Raw genomic sequence first — 8,636 nt, 5'->3', positions numbered from 1 at the left:
TGCTGAGACCGGCATCTCCACCTAGTTCATCTTGTGTGTCAGCAGGCTCTTGGGAACTGTTGTAGTCATATCGGCCATGGCAACCGGTTGGCCGGTGTGTACGTTCTGGGACAAACAAAGTGAACTGCCTCGCAACCGCGTCGCTGTCAGAGCCACTCAGGGACGTCCACCCCTCAACCAACTTCCCGAGCAAGCCGGTCATTCCAGATGCAAACTGCCCTATTAAATGCTCAACAGGTGCCCTCTCCTGTGCACGAAACAAAGAAGCATCAATGACCACTGTATTGCAATCACTTGCACGACATCAAAAAATACTCCACGGCAAACCATAGATGTAGATCTTTTGATTACCTCGGCAGGGCAAGACGGAGCTGAGTGCACGTCCATCCCCTTTCCAAAGTTTTGAGGCCCTCCAAACACGCTGTAGTCTATAGCATGCTTGGCCATCAGCTGGAAAGAACAAAAAAAAAAGAAAAAAAGAAAAAAAAGCTAGGACGTAAGAGAGAGAATGTAAGTTTAAGCACGAATGAAAAGAGTTGCCATGTGGAATGAGACATGGATACAGTACTCAGACAGCCATGGATAACAAAGGTAGTCATCTCTTATGACCCACAGACGGTTGCCTCATGCCAATTTGTAGGCATGTCGTGTGGGCAAAGAAACTAGAACTAACCTGCAGTTTTCCATATGTGGTGTCAGTAGCCTTGTCTGCGGCAAGCACAACGTTGATAGTCCATGCAGAAACAGCAAACTTGTGCGCAGGCAGTGGGCCTCCTGTCCCAGTGAAATCCACGGTGGACAGGTCAAGACAGTCGACGTACATGAGATGATGCAAAACAATTTTAAAAAGAAATAAATATCAGTTGCCATCATGGGTAATGTGTGGAGGAAAACAGGATAATATATGTACCCATGATAATCAAGTTGAGGTGCATGAAAGAATAGAAGAAAAAGAAGAAGATGCCATCTGCATGTGCTAATTGTCATCATAGTGTGATAGCAGTTGCCATGTTGTTATGATGGCAGTTGTCGTCATAGTATGATGACAGTTGCCATACTAATATGATGGGAGTTGCCATATTGTCATTATGGAAGTTGCCATCTTGATATGATCAGGTTGCCATCTTGTTATGATCAGGTTGCCATGCATGAATAAAAGTGTGTTAAAAACAGTGTTCACAGGAAGAACTGGTAAAAAATACCATTAAATGCAGTCGACAACCCTTTTGGTACATCTTGCTTGAGAATGCATCATGCAGGAAGTCGGCAATAAACTTACACCAATTCATGTTCTTCACGTTTCCCAGATCCGCCTGCACCACACAAAATTTTAGGACAAAAAAAAGGTTGCCGCATCAGAAATCAAATGGAAAAAAACATCGGAAAACGCTGGCAGTCACTAGCTTTACACATGACATCGGAGCCAAAAAGATTAAAGGAAAATAAAGTAGTAAAGATGGATCATTCACCAGGATGGGGAAGCATTTGTTGCTTGGGCGAAGAGAGGTGGTCGGCGCGAAAATAGCTGAGATGAGGTACATGAGTAGCTTCATCTTGAAAACATCTTCATGCGTCGTCATGGCCTGCAGCGAATCTGCCACTGCAGACGTGTTCGGCATGGATTCAGACCCAGGAAACAAACGGGGGAATAGCGCTTCCTCGATCTCATTGTTGACCTCATACAGGACTTTCATATGTCCAAGGCACACCTAAAGTGCAGAACACGGATTCCTCGTTCAACGGTAGTCTTCCACATCCCGGAATCATGAATTCCCTGGAGGCGGGGTCGTAGATCTCACCAAGCCAGTCGCATACAGGGTTGACAAGGTTCATGCACCGGACATCCATCATAGACTGCATACCCATCTCAGCAGCAGCCCCCTTCTGATCGTCGGTGAATTTGTCAGTCAACGCAGTCAGTCGTTCTTGGGAGGCTCTGTTGCGAATACCTTTCTTCTTCTACAAAAAAACTGACAAAAAGTGATCAGTTGTTGCCATGTTTTTGCAAAAAGTGATCAGTTGTTGCCATGTTTTGCAATGTCATGAAATTTTAGTTCGTGTCAGACGACTACAAGCTCGAGGTGTGAACCAGTAACATAAATCAGGAGGAAGGGGAGATGTGTGAACATTTACCTCATCACCCTCTTTTTTCCGTCCAGTTGCCTGATTATGCTATGGTGGATCCATGAAATCATCATCATCGTTTTGATGATCGCCACAAGCCATTCTGCTGAGATAGGAACAGACCAAATTGTCATGGTGGAAATGTAAATGCAACTTGTTTAGCGGCAGAAATGTGCTAGAGTGAAATTGCCGTGCTGAAATGCAACACATACTACAACAAATCGATGAAACCACATCTAATTCAAGAACCTGAAAAATTGCCACAGTGTGATCAGATATCACAAAGTCGTCGTGGCAAAACAAAAAAAATTGCGCCTACAGTACAATGAATTTGCCATATTGTACTGACTGCGGCATGGCAACAGACATGATGTGGTCAGCCAAAAACTTGCCACATGCAAAGCATATGTATGGCATCTGACACAATTGATATGCAAATTTGGTTGCCACATTATGCAGCCAATTTGCCACACTGTCTTATTTGCAGAATGGCAACAGACAGTGTGTTCACATTCTATTCGCCACATGAATATACTATCCAAGTGGCAACAGGCACACTCGATGTGCACATTAGTTGCCGTCCAGTGCAGTTGACTCCTGAAACTGCATAGACTACCGATTTTGGCAACTATCACAGTGTGGTAACTATCACAAATCATTCAGAAAAATTAGATGCCACAATGAAAAAGCATGTTTGTGGCTACTATCACAGTAATTCAGCAAATTTAGTTGCCACATGGAAGAGCGTGTGTGTGGCAACTATCACGGTCATTCAATAAAAATAGTTGCCCCATGCGAAAGCTTATATGTGGCAACTAACACAGTCATTTCAGTAATTTGTTGCCGCAAGGGGAAACACGTTTGTGGCACCTATCACATTTGTTCAGGGAGTTAGTTGCCACACAATCATGATAGTTAATGAAACTATCAAGTTCACCTCATACTACAGTTTCAAAACCCAACTAACTAGATCTAGGGTTCAATGGCAACTACCGCGACTTCCAATTCACCCTCAAAATTCTCCCATGAACTGACTGCAAACACAAATTCGAACCAATGCGCATCAAACAAACCGGGAGACACCTGCCCAATCCATAGGCAAGACTAGTGCATGCCTCCGAGCAGGCATAACCACACCGACGATGCCGCCACCGCGGCCGCGATGAAACTGCCCAGTGCCACCAAAAACGGCTAGCAGACGACTTCAGCGCCGGCGGGAACGCCGACGCATCACCGAATCACATGAATCTCTACGAATCTTGATCGAGGAATCGAACAGGGAGGGAAGGGGGAAAATGCAGGAAGGGATTGCGAGAGTTGTAGCGAGCATTACCTTCAACCCGCAGGCGTTCCGGCGAGCCCCACCGACGGCCGCGAACACTGTCGATTCTTCCGCCTCCGCCGTTGCCTTCTCCCCTCGCCTTCTCCTCCAATGGTTTGAAATGCGAGTGGGTTGTGCCAGTAACTGCGGTGCGGGTGAGTAAATGGAACCGTGAGGGAGAGGGGGCAGAGGTGTGTGACGTGTTTGACGTCAACCGCGATCGGAGCGTGGTGTGCGGGCGCATAGCAGTTCCACCGCACACCTCCGAGTGGCAACCGCTGACCGCGGGATGGAAACCAACATGCGGGCGAACGGACTCGCACACCGCACATGCTCCTCGTCCTACGTGGTGCAGAAAACCGGCCGGTTTGTTCCAAGATTCGTGCACACAGTTGCCAACGGAGAAGCTTGCGTGTGGTCGGGATGGTGAACGCCCACACGTGTGGGCGTTAACATTTCCGTTAAACTATTGCGAACCTTCCTAGGCATCGTATGCGTCAAAAATGCTCGAAAACATGAAAATACGATAGAAAGTGCGTAAACTTCTCTAACTGGGCCAGTCTGGGCATTTTTCTGCAGTTTGGGCCTTACTCATATGGGCCACAACAGCCAGTAGTCCTTGTTTGCCCAATCGATCCATGGATGGACTGAAGCAGAATCGATTGATGCCCGTTCATTTTCGTGCGCACGAACGCGAGATCGGAGTCGTGACCTTACCATCTACTGCGCGGCTGCACCTTCGAGGCGGCGAGGGTGACTGTAGACTGACGGAACCCGGCAGCCAGACTAACATCAGCCAGCAAGATTGCAAAAGAGATCAGAGATGACACGTGGCCAAGCCTCGGCTATGACTCTGGTGGGGGACGGTCAAGATCGGAAGCGCAAGCACGGGCGCCACGGCGGTGAATCCTCCGGTGCCATCAGTGAGAATTCAAATCCGGCTCGATCGGACGTTGGGTCATCACCGTCGACACTAGCAACACGAGCAGCGGTAGCGAGCGCTCAACCCATTGAAGGCCATGACCAAGAGAAATCCAGTAGCAGAGCGCCAACAATTAGGGCTAAAGGCAAGAGGCAACTAGGTGAGTTATTTGATTTGGTATTGTATTCAAGTTTTTATTTACTTCTTTGATCTATAAAACATCAGTGCATATATTGCACATCATATTTATCCAAATATATGATACTTATCCTGGTTGATAGACCAAAGTAAATTTTAGCTTACGAGGTGCCCGGGCTTTGGCAATTCGCTGGCTCCGCCACTGTTTGGCCTAGAGCCGAGCATCGTCTTTGATGGCCTTGGTCAGGTCTCTTATGGAGGGGCGGTGGCCGTCGAAGATAGCCGCGTTGTGATGCTTCCAAATGGCCCATGCAGACAGCGCGATGATGGAGTTGAGTCCCTTTCTCAAGCAGCGAGGGGATGCTGCAGCCGCGTCGGACTACCAGGCGAAGAAGCTCGTGGAGTCGTCCAACCATGGGGCAACAATGCGGCACCAGGAGAGAATTCCGTGCCAAATGATGTGGGAGAACACGCACCCCACGAGCAGGTGGTCGATGGATTCGTCCTCCTGGTCGCAGAGGATGCAGGTTGGATCATTGGCGAGGCCATGGCGCACACGCCATTCCACGGTCCAACATCTGTCGAGGTAGGCTAGCCAGAGAAACACTTTGTTGTTGAGGGAAGCCCAGCTCCTCCATTGTAGTTTCCAGCATGGGGGCGAAGTGGAACCGTGGAACAGGGCGCGGTAACAGGAACTGGTGGAGTAGATTCCATTGGCCATCCACTTCCAGGTGATGCGCTCAGGCTGGTTGGTGAGGGGGAATTGCTATAACTTGCACCACAAGTTAACATACTTGACGACCGCGAGGGGGCTAAGGGTGCCGTGAATGTCTCCAATCCAACCGCTGTTGGTAAGCCCCTCGCAGACCAGAGTGCGGCGGCGCCGGCAGCGTGGAATGAGGGATGTAAGGGTAGGCGCGATTTCAGGGATGGACTGACCATCGAGCCAGTGGTCGCTCTAGAAGCGGCAGGTTCTTCCGTCGCCCACGTGCCATGAGGTTGAGGTGCGGAAGAAGCGGCATGTATCGTCGTCCTTGGGGAGTTGGAGGTGGTGCCATGTGCGCGATGGATCGTTGGCCTTGAGCCAAAGCCAGCGACAGCGCAACGAGATGCCGGTGAGGTGTAGGTCCCGCACGCCGAGTCCGCTAAACTCGACGGGGCGGCAAACACGCTGCCAGCTGACAAGGCAATAGCCGGCGCTAGCGTCCCTACGTCCATGCCAGAAGAAATCGCGGATGATGCGCATGATTTTCTTAAGGATCTTTGGGCAGATAGCAATCGCCATGAGGATGTGGACGGGCATCGCGGAGAGCACGTGGCGCACAAGGGCGAGCCGCTCGCCGCGGGATAGGAGCGCAGCCTTCCAGGTCGCGAGTTTCCTCGCTAGCTTGTCCACCAGCGGGAGCAGCGCCGAGGAGGGGAAAACTGTGGAAGGAGAAGCTTTAGGTTATCATTCTATTGCGGTATTGGAGAAAACTGTGGAAGGAGAAGCTTTAGGTTGAAATGAATGGCACAGCAGTAGCGTCAGGCTACAACAAGTGCTTCAAGAAAATCAACCAATGACACAACTGCTTTTTCTTGTGCTATCTTGTAGGGCAGTTATATGTGAGGATGATATGTTGGGGGGCTCATTTTCATCTTTCTTGCGGGCTTTCCTTCTCTGATTTTGTTTGTTTGTCTTCTAATCCACTTTGTGCTAAAAATGGAGCAACGATGGAAGCAGATTTTGATGGGGGCGTCGTCAAGCTGAAACAACAGTTTGAGGGGAAAAAATGATAACCAGTGACGCTACTACTTTCTATTTTTTTTCCTGTGAGGATGCTATGTTGGGAAGCTAGTCTTTACCATTCCGAAACTTTGTTTTTTCTCCTCTGTTTCTGTACTCCTGTTATGTAAAAAACTAGCAACCCCCCGGTTTTCTCTCTTCTGCCACACTGTACTGAACCATGAGCTTATAATAACGGTTTTGCTAATTGACATGCGGATGAAAACAATTTGCTTTCATCCGTTTTCTGTGCCATGCGATCTGTGCACAGAAATTCGTGTGTTTGACCCGTTATTTGTCTCGTTTCTTCTCACCGGGCCCGTGTGGTTGACCCGTTATTTTTTCCATCACGACCCCGCGCGTCGGTGTCGCTTACCCTCCTCCTCCCAGCCCTCTGTCATTTCAAACACGTAACCCTGAACAGAGTCGAGCGAGAGAGATAGCCATAGCGATTTGAAGCTCCGCCTCGACGCTCGATCCAGTGTTTTGGTGGTGACTCGTCCGTGCTCTACCTCATGCTGCCCCGCTTCCTCTGCCTCCGTTCTGTTCCTGCCGGCGAGATCTGCGGCATCTCTCGGCCTCGCACCGACCTGTCCCTATTTCCGCCGCTGGTGATTTTGTTTGTCGGATTAGGTATCCCCCCCTCCCCCCTTTTGTTTTTCCCATGATCTTTTAGGTAGTGAGTTGGTTTTGTCTGTCATATCGGTTGATTGTATCCAACCCCCGCAGCTATTTTCCGTGTAGATTTGTTTAGGTTGAGCCGTTTCTGGGATGCGTTTGATCGATCTGCTAAGCGCAGTAGCTGCGTAGCTGGGATGCGTGCCAGTTTGATATGCTGATCTGTAATTGGTTGGTTGTTTGAATTCGAGTTGTTCCTGTCAAGCTGGCTTGCTTAGTTGTAGTAGTCTGATGTATTCAGTCAATTTGAACGGATATATTCTGTTCCTTAGCCTTAATCCTGTTCGCACACGAACACGTCACCGTGTACCTCCAATGCCGAGGGTGATGCACCGCAGCTCACGTCGAAGGAGACCCGCCGGAAGCGCGGTACGCAAGACAATCCGGCGGGTGCTTTTGTAGACCCGAAACCCCACACGCCCGGGAGGGACCCCATCAGGGCGCGCGGCGGCTATAGGCTGCCCTAGGTCGACCTGATCGCCCCTAGGGCCTCGAGGTTCGCCGCCCTGCAAACGAAGAACGAGAAGAAGAAGAAGAACAAGGGAGAGAGATAAAGGTAAAGGTAAAGGTAAAAAGTGGTAGATGATTTGATCGATTGTGTGTTGTTTAATCGGCCATCACCCCTTGAGTATATAAGAGGCGGCTGGACTTTCCGTGCAAGGAAAAGGCTTCAGTTCACGTCCAAAACCCTAGTCCAATTCGGATTTGTTTGGTCCGAACTTTCCAAAACTGTTCGGTAAAATCTGGCTGCACGTTGTGGGCCATGTTCGGGGGAGTAAACGATCTCGGATGGAAACAAGCCCAAAAGCAATCTTGACTGTTTCGACGAGACGAACAACTTTCATGTTGAACGTTTTATGATCTGAGGCCATCTTGAGGGGGTTTTCGGCTGCTTTCCGAAGTCTGCAGCAGCCAAATTCAAAACCCGGACTAACATACCCGGAGTGTCCGGTCATCCACAGAGAAAATCAAAACCCGGATGGTTGTCCCCGGAGTGTCCGGCCATCCAGTGCAGCAGCGCCTTGTACTGGCTGTAACTTTTGCATACGACCTCGGATTAAGACGATTTTTATATCAAAATCATCCGTTTCGACGAGACGCACAACTTTCATGTTGAAACTTTTCCATTTGGAGTCATCTTAATTGGGTTTCAAGTCATTCTTTAATCTGGTGTCACCATGAGCATCTCTGAACTTGTCATAACTTTTGCATCCGGACTCCGTTTTAGACCACTTTCATATCCATCTTGATCTTCTCAAAGAAAGCCATATCATGGTGACTTACAATCATAAGTTTGAATTAATCTTGACATAGATTAAAGCAACTTTTATGATTGTGCCACTTTTGAGCGTCAACACATGCCCCCCTGTTTTTCGGCAAAGCTAGCGTGCCGAAAAATAACTTGTACCATGTTTGTTCTAAGGACGATGTCAACACTCCATCGGCCATTTATATGCTTAGGGCGATAATTATATATCGGCCATTATTGTTTTTGAACCCTTGCTGCAAACTTGGGCGAAACCTTCTCAACTTCATTAACAATCCGATGATAAAGTTCCATAGATATGTGTCTCAAGGTCATCCTCCGAACCATATTGTTCACCCTTTTTCTAGGATTTTGTAGATAATCAACAATAAACTCTCTCCAATCCTTACTTTCACCTGCATCAAAATTCATTAGTGGCCGA

Source organism: Triticum aestivum, chromosome 2A (assembly GCF_018294505.1).
Source record: "Triticum aestivum cultivar Chinese Spring chromosome 2A, IWGSC CS RefSeq v2.1, whole genome shotgun sequence".
Lineage (NCBI taxonomy): Eukaryota > Viridiplantae > Streptophyta > Magnoliopsida > Poales > Poaceae > Triticum > Triticum aestivum.
Note: the sequence above shows the minus strand (reverse complement) of the source record.